Genomic DNA, 23,068 nt, shown 5'->3' on the forward strand with positions numbered 1-23,068 from the left:
TTGCGTAACTGGAGAATATCACTACTTTTGAAATATGTGTTTGTCCACAGTGGGTCGATTTTGACAAGGTTGACATGAAATATTTATTTTTAAATGTGTTCATTGCTGCCATATTTCATAGTCTTGAGACCACAGAGTAATAATATTCTAGAGAAGCCCTTAAGTTCTATCGCATAGAACAAAAGCGTTTCAAATATTTGGTTTGGTTTTTAGTTTAACAAAAAACGTGTAATGGACGGTTTCGGTTTGTCCTTGAAATTTTTAACCCGAGTACCTACGGCCTGTTGTATCGCTGTGATCTGTAGCTAACTTCGTGGTCAATAATCATAGAATGATTTTTCTCCGTATGGACGATTATATTAGATTATTACTCCAAGCCTTAGGACTGATAAGTCTAAGTCGGATCGAACATAGATTTTTCTTGTCTCGGATAAACTCCATTGTGATGTGAAAATATCAATTATACAGGGTGTTCGTTAAACCCTGTCACATCCGAAACCACGATGATCAGTATGAGCAAGAAGACATATTGGCACATTAAAATATTTTTTTAGAACGAACAAAATTTTAAAAAGTAAAATATAAAAAAAAGCAAATGGTTGTTTACTTCTGCAGGGGTGAAACGAGGAGGGGTAAGGGAGAAGTCTGATACTGCACCGCGCTCCTCTCACTTTTCCCCTGCAGAAGTAAGAAACCATTTGTTTTTTTTAATATTTCATTAAAAAAATTCTTTGTTCTAATTTTTTTTTTTAATATGCTAATATGTCTTCTTGCCCATACTGATCATCGTGGTTTCGGATGTGACAGGGTTTAAAGAACATCTTGTATATCAAAATTATGAATTCAATGTAACAAATAGTCGAGATACGCTGCAATCGGATTATGAATAAGTCGTATGCACTATTGATGAGGATAAAGGAATGATGATTATTAGTGGTATGGAAATATACTAATTTTTTTAGTGACCGACCTAAGTTTTGGTTTCGGCCAGCTCGGTCAGTAAAACGAGTTTCGGCCGCGGTTTCGGTTTCGTCCAAAAATTGTCCGAAACTTCAAACAAAGGCTCGGCCGATATCTGCGGTCGAATAACGTTCGGCTGTACTGTACGGCTGTACGAAAATTAGCAGAATTAGAGATTTTGGATTGTTGTCTATTCAAATAATTAGTTATTGTATTGCCATTGTATAGTAAAAAAATAAAAACTTGGCTGATTTTAGGATTTGTTGACTAGTTTGTAGTTATAAGATCTTTCATATTTATATTTTTGTAATTCCTTCATAGTTAATAAGAAGTTCCTATACGTAAAGAACCATGTGCATTTAATTTTATTGTGTATTTTCTTCGATTTTTATTCAAATGAACTTACAAGGTTTAACACGGTCGAAACTAGAACAGCAGGCTAAATTCAGTTTCGGCTGAAAATCTCGTTTCGGGCGGTCACTAGAAGTTTTACAAATAGTCCAATGCAAATAAAGGACAGCGATTGGTGGTATAAAAAATCGAGCAAGTTTAACGCTAACGACTGTCCGCTCGACAAAAAAGGAAGTTATTTATTTTATTCAGAAAATTTCTGGCGAAACTTGAGGGCATTCACATAGTGGTCTACAATGGCGGCACATTAAAACTGCATTAGGAATTAAATACGTACTGCGCACACGGCCGGTGCTGACATCAGGCCGTTCGTGATTAGGGCAAGCGAAGGGAGATGGTAACCGAGTTGTAATGAGGAGGTTCAGTGGTTTTATTATATATTTTTAAATTGTTAATAGACCAACAACGAAGCCAAAAAAAAAAAACTATTCATATTTTTATGTATCGTATTATCATCGCTATGATATTTTAACGTTTTGACATTTTAAAATTACGACGCCCGGCCCGCGAAATCGCGAGTTCGGTGAGTTTTCCTAACATTTAAAAGTAGAACCCCGTACCTGCCAAAACACGTTCAACGTTGAAAAACATGGCTACCCGGAAACCGGAAATCCGAATTTATTATTGTTAACACATGTTTACGTGTATTTGTGACGTTTCAAAGTTGATGTGATTGATTTTTTTATTGGTGATTGGGAAACTCAGCCATACAATTAAATTCTCTAACTTTTACATCGTATGAATCATTTTTTATATCCGATTTCCCGTAGCACGGACATCCCCATTACACGTTAAACTTTTAATTGGGACGACGTAATCACAAACGACGCAAACCTGGACTTACAGATTTGCGCCATTTACCTGTATGGTCCCTGACAACAAGTAGGGTTACCGACCCTTCACGTGCTAATTTTGCAGTACACGTGATATAAAATTACAGAACAGACAATACACAAACGAAATTAGCAGTTCACAATAAAGTCATGGTACATGAAAGCAAAGAATGTTTTTGAATTTGAAAAACAAGGATGATTAGGCTGAATTGTGTCGTAATGCGATATCTCAGACGATTAAAAAATGTTTTTAAAACTAAAATTTCTCCCCATTAGCATTGATTGTCAAAAAATGTTGTCACGGTATTTCTGCCATTTCCGTACATATCATAAAAATAATAATACAATATGAGATATTAATGTATGTTTACACATATTATAGACAAAAACCTACAGGTTTAATACTAAATAATCACCAATAAAATAACTAACTACATTAAACAAAACTATTCTAATCCGATCTATTGAAGCTGATTTTCTCTTTTTGACAAGAATATATTGGAAAAATTGTTTTTTATGTAAGGCAGAGATGAATAAAATATATCAAAATATGAGGCGTATTCATTGCCAGTGTTTTGTGATCTATTAATAGGTGAATTATATTAAGCTATCGTTCGAGAATTTCTACAATAAAATATAGCAGTTGTTTCGTTCAACCTAGGCGGTACATAGAACGAAATTAACTTCATTAAATGAGGGGTATAAATGCGATGTCCTGAACGAAAGCGTGGTGAAACTTTTTTGCAAATGACGAAATCCGCGCTGTATGCATTATCGACAAAATCCAAGTAAACTCTATGGATATATTATCACCCTTTTTTTTCAATTTTAAATTAATTAGGGTCTATGAAATACTGCAGAGTAAAAAAAAATCTTTGGTACCTAATAGAAGCATAAAAATCATTTTTAATTCCCGCGAAAACTGTCCATTGTATTGGCCACGGCCCCAATACGTTACGATTTGGTTTAATTTTGAACTTTGTTTGTGACCGTTTAAATTTAAATAGAACACGGTCACGAATCTCTCGACGTGACAATTGTCAAAGTTAAACATGTCGCGTTTTTGTAATGACATATTTTTTAACAATTACGTTTTAAAAATTATGTCCGAAAATATTTCTCCACAATATCCATATTGATTTTGAAAATACAATTCATTTCACATGTTTTAATCGGAATATCAGTTTGGACGGGTAGGGATCCAATGGATGCTTTGTATAGTTAGTAAGAATGATATTTCCATGTCTTTGGTAGTATTTCAAATGATTTATAATCAGAGATCAGTCAACCCGCACTGTATTCTATTCGAAGGCGGCCAAAAATACTTCGGTCGCACGCCGAACCATCAGTCAAAGAAGATTATTGTTTCATTTTTTCTTGGATTTGGAGCCGATCCAAAAATGCATGTTGTACGAGAATCGGTTTGAACCGTGTCCAAGTTATGATTTGGAATATTTGCCATTTGGCCAGAACGGATATTATTATACGCCCGTCGAGACCGAAATGTCCGCTCCTACTGCACCGCCAACTGGATCGCCCGCATTACACTTGGAAAATTGGAAATTAAATTAAAACGAATCTCAATTATTGAGACGTTATATTTGTGCACGAAATTCGCCATCTCCGGCAGAATGAAGAATACAGTTGTTTGCGAAATGGAACCAGAAACACTCGAGTGTTCTCAAATATATGGCCTATTTTAGACGAACGTAAAAATCTACACAGCACGGTAAAATTACAAAGGATGGGCTATTTTTATTTTATCAGGTTTCTGGCACAAGTTGGTACATTTTATAAGTTGTGAGTTATATTGCACTTTTGAAGTTAAATGCTCATCCCAAACCAACAATTTAAATAAAATTGCAAGTTGAATATTATAAAATATTCCTATTTTGTATTCATAAAATATGAAATATTATTATTTACTTTTTAAATAAAGATTATTTTATGTCATTTATGAAGACATCTAATTTTGAGAAAATTTGTAGTTACTAACTTGACCTGGAAACCTGACGATATTACAATTCTTCTTATCATTGCAGGCCCTGTCACTGTCCACAACGGTGACACGGATTCAACGGGTCCATTTTTTGAAAGAATTCTTCCAATATTAGACTTCATTTGCTAATTCCGGGTTCTTACTGTTCTCCGTAATTTGATCCCGGTAAGTTCAGAGTGAGTAATATAAATTAAGGAAAGCGAAAAGTTTGAAAGTTGTGTAGAAAAATTTGAAAGACGTGTTGACCTTTTTTACTGATTAACCATTTTATGAAGGTGTTCGGTCTGAAATGACACAAAAAAATATATCGGCGATAGCCGACTGTTTCCTGCTAGGAAGACGGGGAAACGCGCTAAAGATCACGAGACTGACAAATTTTTACTCGATTTTTATCTGAGAGTAGCTACTAAATAAATAGAGTGAAAAACAATATAATAAAAATCCATCCATCCTAACTTTATCGTTTCGTGTGGGTTCGTACGACCGCAACCGTGTGAAAACGACAAATGGTCACTCCCAGGTTAAAATTCTGAAAAAGGAAATCGTGTGCAGAAATGGGCCGCTTCGTGATCTGGTGGTTAGCGCGTGTGCCTGCCATGTCAGGTTCAGGGTTCGATTCAACAAGTTTGTAGTTTTACAAAGCCAAACCAAAACAAAAAATATTATTGATCAAAAAATTTCTATCAAAATTGTTAACTACATATAATAACAATACTGAAATATATATAAAAATACGAAAAATATTTATTATAATTATCACTATAAACGCTAATAACCGCATGCACAACCAGCTGTCATTAAGAATACATCAAATGATCATTCAGAGTTGAAAATGAATTGCAACGTTGCAAATTGAAACTGGCGCATGACATGACGTGTGGTTCTTCTCCGGCCATCATTGTACGAGTGCCATTGTGCTATCGGCCATTCGGCGCACAATGAGCGAGCTAGTCAATAGAGTTTCCGACTTATTGCTCTGTATTTATTGTGATAAACATTCATTACCGAGAACACGGAGATCATCAGTTCATTGGAATGATTCCATGTCGTGGTTTTGCGTGAATCTCGCCGCAATGCGATATAAAGTGGGAGTCAGCGGTGAACAGATTGATACTTGTAAAAGTGGATCGACTAAATAAATGAAGCATTAGGTGTTAACATCAGTCGTGTTCGTTTTTTTCCAAATGAAGAGGACTAGAAGACGCAACAAAAAATTGCGAATTCTCCTTCATTATTTTACATCAAATTAGTAAATTCAATCTACATTGGAAAAACTAAAAGAAACTTTAATATTAGAGTAAAAGAACACTTAAGATGCTTAAATAACAATATTTTTTCCGAATTCGCAAATCATCCGATAGAAAATAATCATAACTTCAATAAAGACACTGGATTAAAAGTACTTCATGTTGAAAATAAAATATTAAAATTAGACAACTTAGAAATCTTAGAAATTAAAAAAGCGATTCATAATAAGAAAACAATAATTAATAACCAAATAAACAATATTTCTTTTGGTCCTCTCCTGGCTTAATTCGAAAATAAATATCAGATTACCACCCGTGTAAGGATAAAAACACTTGATTATTGGGTCCACGTGTAGTATTTAGTGAACATGATAGAAATAAAATAAAAAGGAATCAATTCATTAGTTACGTAATCCTTGACAAAGAAGCTTGTTTGCTTTGAAACCGGTCGGTGAAAAATAAAAATTAGTGGTTAAAAACAAAGTTGTTTTATTTATTTTATTATAATGAATAACCACAAAGTTAGTGCTTCAAATATAAACTTTATACTAAAGTAAATAGTTAATTACATCTTCACCGTACACTGCGCAAATACTGCGAGCACCTTTAGCAGTGTTGGACCAGCTCACAACCATATTTATACCGATCTATATCCGTCCCACTTCCCATTTCCATACGCAGTCAGCGTAATGATAATTCTACGTGCGAGTGCTGGAAAAAAAATTGAATCATAAGTACCAAACGGACATCTAACAACAAAATTCAACAAGCAAACTTCGCCAGCGTCGCGAGACCGCCAGATCCTCCACCAGATCCCGGACTGGGACTTGATGAAATTTACCTACTTATAATTTGAATATTACGATTTAATAATTGTCCGTCGGGCTTTCAAATACAATAAAATAAAACCCATTTTTAAATGGACGGCGACTCGCGGAACTGAGGTTCGAGGTTCGAACCCCACTCTAGCCCGCACACTGGCACTAGACTAGACCCTCGACTATAATAGTCGAGCGATGAGACTGCAGCGGGGGCTGTCGAGTGCAGGGTGGAGTGCAGGGCAGGAGCGTGCACGCCACACCACGACACCACGACACCACTGCCGCGTACATTATTATAGTACATATTATCATACCGCCTCTTCGGCGACTCCACTTTCCGCTCGCCGCTATTATAACACGATTTGGGTCGACAGCCGGCGCGCGGCGGAGAGAAAATGTACCGACGGCCTTCGGTCAGCAATGAAAGGGACAATAAGCGAAGACAGGTGACCCGGTCGTAGGTTGGTTGCGGCAGCTACACCTCCGTCGCACCGATCATTATGCCGCAATGGAGGCTAGAGACTAGAGACTAGAGACACGGACTGTAATTAGATAGATCTTCATAGTGAACAATGCTCGCGGACCGACAAATATAGTGACCAAAACATAGCGTCGACTTTAGTATTTCATTCAATGGAGCTAGTGTTGCGGACTCACGAGGTTCAAACCCCACTCTACCCTAACTTAATTTCCAATTTCTAATAGTGAGTTATTTACAACTCGTTAAAAATGGCCATCAAAATTGAAATATTTGTGTAAATTATAAAAACGCAAATATTTCTTTTAAAAAAAATAAAAAAATTGAGCATTCGTGCTTTTTTTAGCTATTTTCTGACTGTATTTATATTTTCAAAACAAACCATCACGCCGTTTCTGCGTAAGGGTAGGCAAAGGAGATGATAGAACGCCACATCGCTATATCTTTGCATATTTATTTTTTTATATATTTAATTTTACAATACGCCCAAGGGGCATTTACAAAGATCTCGCTTCCTCCACATTCTCTTCTCATGTACGCGCGCCGATTATTCCGACGTCTTACAAGTCCATCTTCAAGTATTTGTTGGATTTAATCAAGCCAAGTCTTTCTCGGTCTTCCTCTGTTTCTGCATCCATCAAAATTTGCATGGTAAATATTTTTAGTCGTTCTTTCGCTGTCCATTCGCTCTACATGTCCGAACCAACGCAGAGCTCCTTTCTTGATTTTGTCGATAATGCTTATCTCAACCTTACATAATGTACGGATCTTGACATTTGTGCATCTATCGTACATAGTTTTACCAAACATTCGCCTGAGAGATCGGATTTCGACAGCATTCGGCCTATTTTCATTTCTGTTTTTCCAAGTACATACTTCGCTCCTACACATCAGGGTCGGGATAGGGACTCCACTGTGAACTCTACCTGTTTTAGTATAACCCCATTCACGGTGATTTTACATTTAGTTATACTTTAATTTCTTTCAAAAACCGACACATTTGATTTATTTACCCCCTCGATTCTCCCCTTCAGAAGTAGGCAACCATTAGCTTGCTTTTTTTGATTTTTAAAAATTTTATTCGTTCCAAATAAATATTTTAATGTGCCAATATATCTTCTTGCTCATACTGATCATCGTGGTTTCAGATGTAAAGGGTTTAATGAACACCGTGTATAGCATTATCTAGGCGGAATTTCTTTTGAGCCAGATAAGTTTTTTTGTTTTTTTTATATTTAATGGGAGCATATTATACATTTTTGTTAGATTGTACTCTTGTGTTCTTTCCCCGTATTTATTATTGAATTTAGGGAGAGCGATACTGCTCTTCTTCGGAAAGCTTTTTTCAACGCGACGAATACGTACATTTTTTCACAGTAAAAACTGAAATTTTTTGATTGCTTGTATTCCATTCAAAGTGTGTCATCGAAATGTGTAATATCCACAGATAAGCGTGATAGATTCAGTAAATTTCCACGTGGCTCCGAACGACGAAACGCTGCAACGCCAGTTTAAAATGAGAGCCGAACAAAAGGGGAAATTGAAAGGATCGGTTAGACATAAAATGGAAGTAATGAAGGGGAAGATGGCTGCATTTTGAATGGGTCCGGATTCAGGGCAGAAGAAAACACAAAAGCCGGGAAGTTTTCCACCAACGGGTACCCACTATATAGCTCTATATAGCAGAGGCGACCCAATTCCCAGTGCATTATGCTAGCAGCGGGGCAGGTGGAACGGAGACACATCGATACTTGTCTTCTTCGGAATACGATTCAATGGAGAACGAAGACACGCGCAACAGTCGCAATCGACCCGCAGTGCCGTCCACCTGATTATACATTCCCATTGTTTCGAGCTGATGTGAATCCGATCGGACGTCAGTCACAGCCGGCGTCGGCTATTATATGCAAATGGCGGACATGAGTCACGGACTTTATCCGATTGCATAACGACGCAGCACGTTCCGAATTCCGGGAAGGCGGGATCGAAAAGGCAGCCGACTCCTTGTGAAAACAAGTTCTGTCCTTTCCCATCAATGGAAGTAACGAGGCCTCTCGTTTGTAATTGTCAAACGCAGTACTAACAATCCTCTTGCAGTGAATTTATATAATTGAAGTAGTACCCTGATTATGAAATTCATATTTTGGTGACTTGTATTAAGGGCGTCGGAGTTAACTGATTTTTCAAAATAATGATGATCTAAATTTACGTTATTGAATTTATAAAAAAAATACCACAGTAGAAATGAGACTTTCGTGACTGAATTTAAAACAAGTAAACAAAATATTGTTAATTGAATCGACATTCACTTCGTAACACTTCATTATAAATTATTTTGAAAATAAATCTTTGTTACTAGTGTTACACAATTTTTATTCTTTTACAAGAACACTACTACAGTTTCGGGAGAGCACTCCTCCCATCGACGTCGTGTAAAACTAATAACAAAGTTTTATTTTCATTATATATAATTAATAGTTTGGACATGTAGAGCGAATGGACAGCGAAAGAACGACTAAAAGGATCTACGATGCAAATGTTGATGGATGCAGAAAACGAGGAAGACCGAGAAAGACATGGCACGATCAAGTCCATCAAATGCTTGAAGATGGACATGTCAAAAGTAGGAATAATCGGCGTGCGTGCATAAGAAGATGTATGAATGTAGAGGAAGCGAGGTCTGTATGCCAAGATAGAGTGTTATGGCGTTCTATCCTCTCTGCCTACCCCTACGGGGAAACGGCGTGATGGTTTGTTGTTGTTGTTGTAATAAATAAATTCATAATAATTCAAGTTAACTAATCGCAATAATATGATATCATGAGGAAAAATGACAATATCCGACTTGAACCTTCCACACAACTCGCCAAACACGCAGTGAAAGAGGCAATGAAAGCTTAAATTGAATAAAACTCGCGGTTAATGAAGATGACCCTATAAAAAGTAACTCGTTAATCGAAAAACAAAATGTTCTTTCAGTGTGAGCGAAATGAATAGGAAGACCGTCGGTCTTGAATACGGTTCGCGCGTTTGCGGAGGGAGTACTTTCACAGCTAGCACGTTATCAGCCGAGTACAATAGAATATTATATTTGACCCGAGAAGTGTTCAGCCATAATCCTCGTATCTGCTATCTACAGGTTCGAAATACAACTACCGCTCGTGAAAATAGAGAAGTAAAAAAATCGGAAGACTTATTCCGCGTCTTATTTCAGACAGACGAAATGTAATATGTTTATGATATGCCTAAACTTAATATGTATGTATAAATTATAATATGTACATGCATGTGTATGTTTATGAAGTTATGAATGCATTGTAAGTGCCCCGACTTGACACGTATTTGCTAGCGAGTCAGGGTAAGTTCACAGGCACGGGTCGTTCCTGATTGTCACTATAAACTGTGTGTTTGTCCCGGTTATAAAAAAATACGATTGGAACATACAATATTTAAGTCAACTCGTGGTAATGAGGAAGATCAATGTTTTTTTTATAATTTTTATTATTTGCCTATCAAATTAAGCCAAATTTTTGTTTTATATACGTATTATAATATATTATCTTATTTGTATTTGTTATTCAATTTTTTATTATTATCGGTATATTTTCAAATTTATGCTTCAATTTTTATTATTATCAGTATGTTTTCTAATTTATATTTATGTTTAATTTCTTGATTACTCATGCTAAATTTTATAATTTATATTAATTATGTCTCATTTCTTAACTATTAATGGTATATTTTCTGATTTATATTTACGATTCAATTTTTATTATTATTACCTGCATGTTTTCTAATTTATATTTATATTGATTTTTTGAAATGTTATTATTATTCTTTGAATCTATTAAGCATCATTTAATAAAATAAAACAAACACACGTAAAAAAGAAGGTCCTGCCTAATCACAGGAATTTCCTAGCTAGTCGAGACCTGAAACAATAAAAACTCTGTACATTTTAAAACTATGAAATACATAAATAAATAAATAAAATAAAATTATCAGCGCTACGATTTTTTTAAGTTTTGTATTTTTGAAATAATTTCGCGTGTGACGTCAGATTCTCTTCTCAGGTGTGACGTCAGGTTCTCTTCCGCTTAATCTCGATCAGTTCTGCTCATTGGTCTATCAACGACAACTATTTTATCATTAGTTTATTCATAGGAACTAGTGACGTCGTTCAAAGCAGTTCGTTTTTCTTAAAATATTTTTTTCGTACATTTTCAAGAAACTTTGCCGCATAATTTAATGCTCCAATTTTTACCGCGTGCAAGAAAACATTTGAGGTTTCCAATTCCCCGTAGGGCTAAAGTTCCTCGTTGCAACGCAAATAGATCAAATTTCCACACTTTATTAACTTAACTTTATTTTTGTATAACTTCGTTTTATTCGTACCTAAAATGTACCCGAAATTCAATATCGTGAATTTCTCCGCATCTTGATCAAATAAACAAATAAGAAACGAAGAGAAGAAAGCCAAGACGAGTTAATTGGTTTTCCATTATAACATTTTGTAAGAACTTTTTGCTTTTCATATTTGCACAATAAATTGAAAAATTTGCTTTTAATTTTGTGTTAACTGAAGTTTGGATAAAAAAAAGCTTGTGAAGGTCCACAGTAATGACTTGCTAACAAAACACGAAAACACGGACCGTGAAAAGCAATTCTTAGAAAATAATCCTTTTATTTATTTTTAAAAACATTTTTTATTACTAATAAAACATAATACATAAACAAGATATTAAACTAAAGGAGTTATAAAAAAAACTCATTTTGGGACGGTACATAAAAAGAAAACATTTTTGTGACAATACGTAATATTATATTAGTTAATACAATCCAAAATTGTAAGAAAACATAATATTAGAAACTTAAGCCACATTATTTTAATTAAATTACAAATTTAAAAGAATCACTATGTAAAGCGCCCTTGGGGTATTTCGTTACGAAAATGGCGCTATATATGTTATCCATAATAATAAAAATAAAATAAAATAATATTATGCACTATTTATAGAAATTGTATTAATAACTATTACTATCAAAAAGGTTCTAGTAATATTTTTTTAGATTTGCTATTCCACTTTCCGTTGTTTAGTTCATCGGCCAGTTTATTGAATTGGGAAAGGCCAACATTTTCCAGAGATAATAAAAACAACGTTTTTTCTTTCCTTATTATACATATGTATAGCGACCGACATATTAATTTATTCAGGATAATTTATACAGCGCCATTTTTATGAAAATCCACCTCAAGGGCGCTGTGCAATAAACATCCTAGTTGGGATTATAGATTCTCATTTCCAATTATGTATTTTAATTTTTTATTATTTCACAGGAGCTAGATTACAGAACATCTTGCAGCTACTGAGCGCACGGAAGTTTAGAAATCTAGCCCTCGTTTTGTTTTTCATTGATAAATAATCGTTTACGCATGGAATTCGATTACAACATGTCATGCGGCTTACAGAGCGCATGGGTGGTTGAAAATCTAGACCCTGTTAATTTAATTTACACTACTACTACAATCACGCAATTCCCCCCGTAGGCATAGTCCGCCACATCTTATCATACATGCCCTCCGGTTGTGTCTGATGCTGACATGATCAGACTTGAGATTTGGTTTATCTGATCATGCCACGTCTTTCTTGGTCGTCCCCGTCCAACGCTACCATTCATTCCGCTACCTGTTTTACCATCCTTTCGTTATCCATCCGTTTTACACGACCAAACCATCTCAGTGACCTTTCTTATTTCTATCACTTACACCCGTCGCAGATAAGCATTCTCGCCTGATTTCGTCGTTAAAATGTTATATTTTAAAAATCAACAGCCGATTTTGGTTTGAAAGCTATACAAGTGCATATTCCTTAAATATTGCGAGTAATTGACGACACGTATAATTGAGACAAGGACAAGTAAGATGCACCGGATACTGGTGAGAATCCTGACAAACACCATTGCCGTTTCAGCCATTGTTACATAGCTGAAGTGCGCGTAGTTACGACGATAGTTACAGCGCCATTCGATCCCGGACCGGTTCTCGATGCCGGATTGACATTGCTCGCGATGTTGGCTATCGGCAAACAACACTGAAAATATTCGAGTGTAGCGCGAAGTGTTCGGTTCCCAGAATCGGAGAGTCAACAAGTCCCATGTCAACACTCGCGCTCGAGTCTAGAGTCCGGGACAATCACTCCGGTACGAGGCAGATGACTTGTGAAGATATTGAGTACTCTTCGGATTCCTCCACGTCGAGTGTCGATCGAAATTTGAGAGTGGCGAGGACGCTCGATTGAAGATTGGTGGAATTGCAACAAAATGGCGTAACTTGAAACTAGACTTAATTACAGGATAAAAGGGGAAAATGGATTGCGTGTATTCGTTCGTAGGTTTGAATTTGATTGCTGTTTCGATCCACTGCAACCTATGGAATAGTTGGCAGGGGGGGGGGATTGTACGGCATCCATCTTAAAGCCTCTCGTAATTTACAGAAATCGCCGGCGCCCTCCAACATACCCGTCAGAACCGTTGTTCCGATACATGCAGGTGAGGGATATGAGACAACTTTACCTGAAAGAAGCACTTAAACACTTCCGGTCAAACAGCAAAATGTTCGTACAAGGTTTTCCCAGAGCACAAATTTAAATCCCGTACGACTTTTGGTCAGAGACATCTCTCCTTTATCGCAACGAGAGTGTTCAATATTTTGGAAGAGCGTATTAAGGACTAGATTTTCCTTAGTGGGAGGGATTTGAGTGGGAAACTCCTTGATGATTTTCCAAATGTTTTAGTTTACTGTTTTACCACATTGATGTGCCATGTATTTTGTTATTTTATTTTATTATTTTTATGTTTCTGATCATATCAAATATTTGTGACGATATACTCATATGTCTGTGTCAACTAATTGCTCGTCCCAATTTATCACAGGACTTTTAGTCCCATGGAGTTGGGATTTATCTCTCAAATAATGTGTAATAAACAACCTATAAGTAAATGAATAAATAAATAATTTCTTTGGCCGGTGGAGGGGTGGTGACGCTTCAGGTTCTCCTGATCGGACTTGTTTCTTCCTGTTTACAAACAAGCTAATGAACTAACATACCCTATCGTCGTTAGAATTGGAAAAAATAGATTGAGAGTGACAGACGAATGGATTATATACACTTCAGTTGACGGCAATAGGGATTGAAAGTAGTAAAAGTTTTTAATATTACGGTACGATTTTATCAAAATATTAATGTTCATATCGGCCGTTGAATGGCGTTCATATCCTCCCATCGGCGGGTGGTATAAAACAAATATACATACAGAAAATTGTTCACAGCGTTACAATAGAATCTGTACAAATAAATCAATGGTAGAAACTAAAGGTGGATTGGTGGGTGGGTATTTTACTTATCTAAGGTGTTAGCATATTACATGGTATTTTAATTAAATAAACGTGTAACACTAATAACGACGTTTTTACTTTATAATAATTCATCGTGAAGTATCGCGGCGTGAATGCCGATTCAATCAATAAATAGGATAGGTTTCTCCGAAATATTGACCGTCGAATTCCAGCGAGGAGTGTTCGCGTATTATGACGGGAGCGAGTCCCGAGAGTCGACCCCGGGAATGCGGGTCACGTGCGGGCGGGGCCCGGTGCCGGCCGGCAGCCGGCGCGCGGCGGGCCGGACGCGCCCCGAGCTAAACTGGGAATATTAATTACTCGCTTATATTGCCGTCATACGGAGAAAGGCCGTAAAGCTAGGGTTTCCTAGGACAGCGGTGCCCGTATCTTAACGGCCGTAGTGAACGGTGATGCGGTGGGAAGCCGTCGTAACGTCATCTAGAGAGTGGTTTCCTAGGGAAACGGTCTTAAATGGTGTTGATAACACCGTTTTCCTAGGAAACCACACTCCAGTCATCGTTACGACGGCTGTCCACCGCATCACCGTTCACTACGGCCGTTAAAATACGGGCACCGCTGTCCTAGGAAACCCTAGCTTAACTACCACTTTGTTCAAAATTAGTTAACTAACCTTTTGCTCCCGGACAGTACGAATTTATCCCGGTGCAAAATATCAAAATTCAAACAAAAGGTTAAGAACTATGTGTTAAAAACTTATTTACTTCTACTACCACTATCATCTTGCTGTTTCCCCGTAAAGGTAGGCAGAGAGAATGGACCGCCACACACGTCTATCGTGGCATATATTCCTATCTTCTTCCCATTTAAACATCTTGTCATACATGCTCTTCGGTTCTGTCTGCTTTTGACATGACCAGACTTAAGATTTTGGTTTTTCTGATCATGCCACGTCTTTTTTCGTCGTCCTCGTCTCACTTTACCGTTCATTTTAGCTATATATACTTTTTTTCCATTATTTCGTCGTCCATTCGTTCAACATGACCAAACCATATCAGATACTCTTTCTTAATCTTATCAATTATATTTGACTCAGATTTACACTCTCGCCTGATTTCATCATTCTTAACCCTGTTATACATTGATTTCCCACACATTCGTCTAAGAGATCGCATTACAACCGCGTTCACTCGGCTTTTATTCTTCCTTTACCAGTTCTTATAAATGAAATATATGCACATTGTTATTATTAGAGCACACATAATATTACGTTTATGTGTGCCCTATTTCAAGATTCAAAATATTTTTTTTGTAAAATAAACTCATATCCCTTATATGAGAATGAATTTTATGTAACTAATCAAAATGAGTATATTTGCATTAACATTTAAAGTATCTTCGTCGGTAACCTATAATTGAACATGTTTAGAAGAAAAAATTGCATGTATATTCTGCTTTTCGTACAGAAACCTTAATTTTACTTTGTAGATAAAATTGAAGATAAATGTTAACTTCCCAATCTAATCGGGGCCCAGTATTCATTGTAATATTAAATGCCTCAGTCAAATAAATGTTCCTTTTCAGATAACAAAAGGAATTATGTATTACAATTTAAAAGCACTTACGTAGTGTTGTGTTATTTTCTGTAGTCAACGCGGGCTTCGAAAAATAACACATCGATCGGGTTTTAGTCGCAGATTAAAGATGGCGAAATGCTTACCTGAAACAAACAATGAGAAAACATTCATAAACATTTTACAAGTTTAAAATGTGTTTTTATTTTGAATAAATCTAGATTTATTTTCGAAAATGTGTAATTCCTGAATTCAATAATTACTGTGGCAAATATCTAACTCGTTTACTACTTTAAAATGCTCTAAATTTTCAGCATTTTAAAATAGATGGAACGTTAGCGTTTTGAATTAAAAAATAATACATAATTATACAATGTTTACACAGCTTAATTATTTCATTACATCCACCGGTTTCAGATTGACGAACCTATTATTAAGATTATTAATTATTTCAGGCTTAAATTCTGTATTTGTCAACAAAAGTGTAGACGAACGTAAATAATTATTACAAAAAATTTAAAAAAAAACAATATTAATGATGCAGATAAAATTATCAATAAAACTTCTTGGTTTAGTTTGGTGAGACAGGACAAGTCCCGAAGATACCTTACTAGGCGAAAGCGCTCGTTGGTTTTAATGAAATAAAAGTTAAACTAAACCAAGAAGGGGGAAAAAAGGAACTGGGAATCAATAAACTTTAATAATATACTTATGACGGCAAATAAGTTTTTTTTTTTTAAATATTTTTTTTGTTTGATTTTTGGGTTTTCATATATGAAAAAAAAATAGCAACATTTTTATATTGCAAATCCATGGCGGTTACAAATTGTACCGCTTTAACGTTATTGTTTTCAAGCTATAAATAACATATTTTTTTTCATAAAGTTCAAAATCTCTACTAAATTGATGTTCAGGGAAAAAATGGTTAAGTATAGATAAGGGCCCGTATTCCAATAGGAAGTCGAGATTTATCTACAAAGTAAAATTGAGTTTTGTGTACGAAAAATATTATATTTATACGTTTTTATTTATTTAAATATCTTCAGTTACAGGTTACCGATGAAGATATCCAAAATTTTCATACATTTATACACATTTTCGTATAAAAATATCGATTTTTACTTTATACCGTATCGATGAAGATAGCGTTTATAATCGAGGTCCTGGAATCAGCAAGAAAAGTGAACATTTATATATATATATGTAACAAAGTTCAAAACGGTTTTTTAGACAAAAATTTATTTAAACAATAGGGAGCCATTTCACTTAATGTATTCCGCAATTAAACTGATTCCATATTTTTTTACTAAAATGAAAGAGAATTTTTACCGAAATGAGCGAAATGTTAGAAAGAAGAAACGCAAAAAATCAGCCTATAAATATTTTTCAAAAGGCAAATTAAGGATTTGGATTTAATTGTAAACACCAATAGGAGGGTGCAATAAACTAATGCAGAGTGGAAACTAATATTTATAGATCTGCACAGGAAATTTATTTAGAAGATAAAATCTACGAAGACAAAGAGAAAAACAACTCGGCATCGCACGGACAATTATGGTGTAAGATAATTAAGTTAATTTTTGCTTAAAACTTTCAAAGCCTGGTTTGAATTTAAGGGCCGTTTTGTGTTGAAGATTCGAGCCAAAAAGTATAAATAAATCGTAAAAATACATTTTCTTTCAGAAAAAAACTACTGAAGTAATATTAATAATAGTTTTAGGTTTCTTAAACTGTATGCCCGTTTTATACGATGATAAAAATCCACACAGCGCAATAATATTACATAGCGTGGATATAGATTTTTTCAGGATAATATTTATTTTGATTTATTTAATGGCAGGCAAACGCACTACCCGGCAATAACCTGAGAATACCACTAAATAAAATAATAAAAATAAACATTATACAACAAATACAAAATTCCACACTTATTTTAGTGTCGTGCGGATTTGGATGATATGTGTGAAATGGGCCATAAACCTGAAACCGTTTAGGTATAAATAGATGTTAGATCAAACACCATTTTATCACGGATATGACCTATGTATAAAAAAACGCATGATGGATTTTCTTTGTGTGTGTTTTTTTATAATGAACATCATCATAGTATGTTATTACTGGGCGTCATATTATTGGCATATCGAGTCTTTGATCGACGGATTCTGAGAAGTGTTGCATCTTGAATAAAATTACGACAGCTCCGAGATCGAAAACTGGCGGACAGCAGAATAACACAACAACACAACACGCAGGTAGAGCGAACAATGTTCCAGGGCGTCGATTATGATGGGAAGATAAGGACGTCATACCTTCACCTTGACGGTATAGTTGAAGATAAATTCCCTTTAGCGATTATGAAGATATACTACCGACCCAAGTTTTGATGTAAGTACATCGGTTTATACCGACGGGTCTAGAACCCCTCAATACGTTAATCTACGCATTAAAAGTTTAAAAAAATTTGTTCTACAGAGCAATTTTTTCTTTAATTATGATTTATTAAAAATTTTCAATCGTTTTGAGGTTGGCACTTTTTTTCTTAAAAGCCTATTCAAAATATGAGAGAAAAATAAGTAAATTTTGAAGTCGAATTAAGTTCCGATTTAACTGTCACTTTAATAAAACGAACGCCTAGATGTGAAAATAATGTCGCTAAGTTCTGTCCTATTAACAAATAAGAGTATCTAGGCGTAAGGAAGTTATCATTGTAAAAAATAAATTTAGTTATTATATTTTTTCCATCTGTTTTATTTTTTTTCCGAGTGTATGTATCGAGACGTTAAAGGAGCCAGCTTTGTAGTCGATCGGTAGATACATACAGACGATCGTTAAGCGTACCGTATAGGTGATTTCCAAAAGTCATACAAAATTCATGTTCAATCGAGCATTTTTTGCTTGAATTGGGATTTATTGGAGTTTATAATCGCTTTGAAGTGAGCCCTTTTTAACACAGAAGCCTATTTAAAATATAAATGAGAACTAATTTAAATATTATTGACGTAAGGAACACGGACTAATTTTGTTTGCGGTCATTATATTGGCTTGTTTCGATCATATGATGTCGATATGACAAGCAGGTAGAACATACCGAGGTAAGATACAGATAGTACAGAAGTTAAGTATACCGTCTAGATATATACAGATGAAAATAGCGTTCATAATCGAGGCACAGAGAGGTTCATTAATATTCTAACTTGTTTATCTGAGATACTCGTCGTACGCTTCTCTATGCAAACCCGGTTTTTAATGCCTTTACTGATTCATTCCAACGGCGTACTTAAATAAAGAAAAAAATGTCGTCACCATTTCGGAGTTATTTTTATCTAACAAAACCTCGTGAATTATTTTAGTGTAGTTATTTTTATTACACGTGAAATTTAAAATAGGCCCCCCACCTTCTTCCACCCTGTTTAACTATTTTGTATATACTTCCATACGCTGCAATGTTTTTTTAAAAAAAAAAATATTAGTTATCAAACATGTCAAAAAGTTCATTTTAATGCCACAAAATGGCTGAAAAATTACTCTCTTGCAATATTGCGATTTACGACATTAGCGACAGAGCGAAACAAAAAATAAAAGGTATATTTTTTTTTAAAGTAAATCTGTTTATTTTTTGCGGTTTTTGGTTCATTGTTATGTTATACATATATCTTATAAGTAACAGTTCTTAAAATGTACGCTATGGGAACTTTAACTTATTAACTATAAATAAATTACAGAAATGTAAATATGAAAGATCTTGGAACTGCTAACTATAATAGGTCAACAAATCATAAAATAAGTCCAGTTTTTCATTTTTAATGTTAGACAACGGCTACACAATACGGACGCAAATATATTTAATTGGACAACAATCCAAAATCTCTAATTATTGTGCTATTTTTTTATATATGAACAGTAATGTATACTTTTATATCGTAGGTATACTGGCAAATAGCTTACTCTCAAATCCCTATTTTGAGAAATCAAGCTTTTAAGTTTTTTCCCAATTTTACTATTTTTTGTCTCATTTAAATATAGTACGATGTTAGTGCTCATTTAAGAACATGTATTACAATTTATCCGTTTCTTAATTTTATATTAAGTTATTTAAAGCTTTTAGCCTGAATAAAATACCCGGTATACGACTAAACCTTAAATTTATTTTGAAAACTACAGATATATGAAATTGAATATGACTTAGTGTATTTTGCCAGTTTGTAGAGCGTTAAAAACTTTACAAAACTGCATCATTAAGTCAAATTCGCATATTTTTGAGTTACGTTTTTTGCCAGTATACCCACGATATATTTGTGAGTAATGTATACTTTTCAAAAGTCCGCTTGTAAAAAAATATTTAAAATTGGTGATGGCGAGAAACGAAAACACCTGTCCGACGCGTGCGGACGCTGATGATGCAATCCGATGCATCCCGATCGCAGGTTTCGGCTGAATCGAAGTTTCGGCCAATTGGCCAATTTTCGGCCGGTCACCAGACATTGGCCCTCTCAGCTCCATGCCACTGAAATATACAACCACATCGTATGGTAGAATCCGCATACTTATGGAACTTATGGAACTTATGGAGCCTTATTGTTAACGTATCCAACCACTGATGAATGATCGCGATCGCCAATCACCCGGGGAACGTTACATAATGGCGCGCCGTCTGAAGGTCGCCATTTTTTCGCACGCCGATCGTTATTATAATTATGTCATGTGTTTCCAATAATAAGGACGTTCATTTACCTCCGAAGGTTGTGTAATCATAATCATTGTCAGATTTATGCGATTGCATCATAATTAAACATTTATACAATAAATTTATGTTAGCGACGCGACGCGCGCGTTGATAACAAACTCGGGCATTGCGAATCGCTTGAGATTGGCTGTGTGCTAGATGTATAATTGTTATTACTAGATGTTTTATGGTATAATTGATCGGTATTTTGAGCTTAGAAACGTTTTTTCTTAGACCAACAACGACAAAAGAAGTATGTAAAATAATTGATAATCTTTTAAAAAATGCATCACCGGGATATGATACAATGAAACCTGCACTGATAAACATTCTCGAGGCTGTATTAAGCCCGGTAATATCAAAATGAATTGACATGCATGTTAAGTTGGGAATCTACCCGGTAGAATTAAAAACAGCAAGAATAACTCCTATATATAAAAGTTGAGATTGAACGGAACCTATAGTCCTTAAAATGGCGCTCTGTAGCGGCCTGACGTGTTTTTACTCGCTCCTCAAAAAACAATATTTTTTCTAAAGAAATCTGACTTTCTAAAATCCGTATTCTGTATCAAATAATTTATTAGCATTATTACCTCAGTTTAAGTGAATAAAATAGTTTATTTTGTTTGTACATCCGCGTATTTTGACTAAATTATAAAGTAATTTTCTATCGCTAGTGTTAGTTCAGTTGAGTTTTGTGCGTACTAAACCATCGGACTCGTGAGCCACCGGAACCTAAGACGAGCACGTGGACGGGGATAGCGGACAGAGAACTGCCACATGTTCATCACTCCGCCACTCCGTACTCTTGAGGGAAGTTACAAATACCCTTACTTGATTTATGATATGTCGACAAAATTGTTAACAATTTGTCGATTCTCTAAAGTTAAGGCATGTGCAAAGGAGTCTCTTCATTACCTTACATTACCTACACAACAGACTCATTGCTTCAGTTTAAAAATGTAAAAGAACGCTTAGATCAGCATGTTATCGATATAGTATATAAATATAATTTAATTTCTTCAGGACAAGTTTCAAATCTATTTAAGAAATATAGAGGATGTCGTGGGGGAAGAAAAATAAAAAATAAAAATAAAACAAACACAGTTGATAACACAAATAACACTTTTATTAATCAGATTTCTAAGTCACAAGTCACATATTTAAATAAAGATAAAAATCAACCAAAAACAATTAAACACGTAAAAATAAATAGAAACGCAAACACACCTTGTCCTCTTTCACTTGGTACATGGAATGTACGTTCAATCAGAAATAAAATTGATGATATCCCCAACATAATTAACGATAATAATCTAGACGTTCTTGCATTAACGGAAACTTGGCATGAAGACCATAATTCTGTTACCATTAATCTACTTCGTAGTAAGGGTTTCAATGTTATTGAAGAGGCACGGAAACCATCCATTGAAACCGTTCATAAGAAAAATAATATAACATGGACGAACCACGGTGGAATTATTGTACTAACAAAAAATCAGCTTAAATTAACAAAAATTAAAATACCACTCTACACAACTTTTGAATGCATTGGCTGTAGGGTTAGCGCAGGCAGCAACCATTTTACCTTAATCACAATTTATAGACCAGGTTCTAAAGCACCACCTCGGAAATTTTATTCGGAAATAAAATCTTTACTTGAATGGGCCATCACTCGTACAGAAGTAACATACGTAACTGGAGATCTGAACATTCGTTTCGACCGCAAGACGGATTCAGAATCGGTTCGTTTTAATGCACTTTTAAGTGATTTCGATTGTTCACAAGAAGTAAATACCCCTACACATGATGCGGGAGGTACACTTGATGTTATAATACGACGGAATTGTGATAAAAAAATCACAGTTTTTGTAACAGACATCGGACTTTCAGACCACAGATTAGTGCACTGTAAAATTAATATCCAAAAACCAACACCAATTTACAAAACACTCGCATCAAGGCCATGGAGAAAATTAAATTTAGAACATTTTAAATTCGAACTTCTGACATCGTTGATTGGTCCGGACATTGACCGTCGCTCAAACGACGTCGATCAATTGGTTGGGTTGTACAATGAGGTACTATCTAACCTGATAGACAAACATGCACCATTTACTACGAAAACTATTCGAAAAAGGAAATCTGATGCATGGTTTGACGAAAATTGTCGACTCAAAAAGAAAGAGCTAAGACGTCTAGAACGCAAATACAGAAACACACTGTCAACTTTGGACCGATCAATATGGTTAGATATGCAAGCCTCTTATAGGACATTTATAAAAGAAATAAAATCTAGTTTCTGGTGTACAAAAATCACTGAACAGAAAAAGTCTCCAAAACAACTCTGGCGAAGCCTTCAATCTGTTCGTGGTGACTGTATAGCAGAGACATCTAACACAAGCGCTACTGCCACTGATTTTGCCGACTTTTTTACAAATAAAGTCGAAAAAATCAGACTGGCGTGTAGTTCAGCGAAAAAACCTGTAATTTTAGATAATGCCCTTCAAAAATTCAGTAAATTTGAACCAACGTCTATAAATGAGGTTAAAAAAATTGTTGCGGCATTACCCAACAAACAATGTATATTAGATCCGATGCCAACATGGCTTTTGAAAAAATGCATTAACGTATTAGCTCCATTTTTAACAGATTTATTTAATAC

At 35.1% G+C, this 23,068-nt stretch overlaps 1 protein-coding gene and 1 long non-coding RNA gene across 6 annotated transcripts in view; one reads left to right on the forward strand and one right to left on the reverse strand.

Moving 5' to 3' along the window:
- Smr (nuclear receptor corepressor smrter) overlaps positions 1–23,068 on the reverse strand; it is a 426,844-nt gene that overhangs the window by 261,732 nt on the left and 142,044 nt on the right. The gene's annotated exons all lie outside the window — the stretch shown is intronic.
- Positions 13,573–15,612, forward strand: LOC148281857 (uncharacterized). Its single transcript, XR_015822254.1, has 2 exons — positions 13,573–14,498; positions 14,744–15,612. It is a non-coding gene; the product is annotated as an uncharacterized LOC148281857 (long non-coding RNA).

The sequence above is a fragment of the Micrasema longulum genome, unplaced genomic scaffold, assembly GCF_059751315.1.
Source record: "Micrasema longulum isolate JH-2025_06_02 unplaced genomic scaffold, ASM5975131v1 h1tg000403l, whole genome shotgun sequence".
Lineage (NCBI taxonomy): Eukaryota > Metazoa > Arthropoda > Insecta > Trichoptera > Brachycentridae > Micrasema > Micrasema longulum.